This window comes from Phacochoerus africanus, chromosome 6, assembly GCF_016906955.1.
Source record: "Phacochoerus africanus isolate WHEZ1 chromosome 6, ROS_Pafr_v1, whole genome shotgun sequence".
NCBI classification, from domain to species: Eukaryota; Metazoa; Chordata; class Mammalia; order Artiodactyla; family Suidae; genus Phacochoerus; species Phacochoerus africanus.
Genome location: NC_062549.1, coordinates 85,461,321 through 85,462,519, shown reverse-complemented (window position 1 = coordinate 85,462,519; position 1,199 = coordinate 85,461,321). Strand labels below are relative to the sequence as shown.

Below are 1,199 nucleotides of genomic sequence, written 5' to 3'. Positions count from 1 at the left end.
TAGCCAAGTTTTTTTTTTTTTTTTAGCTTCTTTACCTCAAAAAAAAAAAAAAGTATATAAGACAATCACAAAATTTAGTGTAAGAATTTAAAGCTGAAGAGTGTCATAGGTCTTCTGAAAAACAAGGAAGCCCCAAACCTAAATAGATCATATGACAACAGTGGTTTTGACCTTGTCTCAAGTAAAGGTACCCCTCAGTGCTAGGAGGGAACAATTTATTCCATGGATCCTGTAAAAACAATCATGAACATTTTGAGGTCTTTATACATGATGTGGTGGTAATAGCTTAGTAATTCAGGGCTTGCGCTCAGAAGTAAAACTTTCTGAACAAAATCCTGCCTCCATTGCTCACCACCTCTGTGACCTTGGGCAAATGGCACCTTCTAGATTTCTGCGTCTTCATCTGTATGATGGGGGTCATGCCACATGACTCTCTGGGTTGCTGGGAGGATCACATGCTTGATACAATGTGGGTAGTAAACTGTAGATACTGTGTTCTATTAAATCACATGCAGTCTTTATACCCTGGAAAAGCAATATTTGTCACCCTTATTTTATCAAAAAGGAAACAAACGCCCTAGAAAATAAGGTGTTTCCCCAAAGTCACTCACTGAGGAGTCTTCTCATGTCAACGCTCATGCTACACCACAGTTTTCTCTCCCATGTTGAAACCTGCAAAGAGAGGCCACGTTCTCCCACATCCATGGGCTCAGGCAAAGTCACAATGTGAGTTTCAGGCGTAATGACTACTCACACAAGACTAGCCGTGGGCAATGGTAGATAGATTTGTCATAAGCTGACAATGTGATCCTATCTCTCCCAAACAGTATGCAATTTCCAGGCTTCCCCTCGGATTCCTCTGAATAATGAATGCTGCAGAAATGTGTAAAGTGGATGAAGCCTAAAAACAAAGGCATCCCTGGGGAACACAGCAATTGGAGTGATTTCCTCTGGCCTGTACTCTGTAAGGGTCCAATCTCCTGAGCGGGAACTTGGGCAGCCTGAAGGGAAAAGACAGAAATAGTCCATACCAGCTGGTACTAAAAACAGACCCAAAGCTCACTATAGATAGGTAGGTAGGCAGTAATTTAGATAGGTAGATAGACAGACAGACAGACGATAGATAGGAAGACAGATAAATGTACATATTTGGCCCTTAGGCCCCAGGCTTTTCATCATGCTTTGGGAAGGTCTTTTTT

General features: G+C 41.7%; 1 long non-coding RNA gene across 1 annotated transcript; it reads right to left on the bottom strand.

Annotated features, from left to right (window-relative positions):
• Positions 1-326: 326 nt before the first annotated feature.
• Positions 327-989, bottom strand: LOC125128836 (uncharacterized). Its single transcript, XR_007135335.1, has 3 exons — positions 755-989; positions 612-672; positions 327-525 (listed from the first exon to the last, which is right to left on the bottom strand). It is a non-coding gene; the product is annotated as an uncharacterized LOC125128836 (long non-coding RNA).
• Positions 990-1,199: the final 210 nt, after the last annotated feature.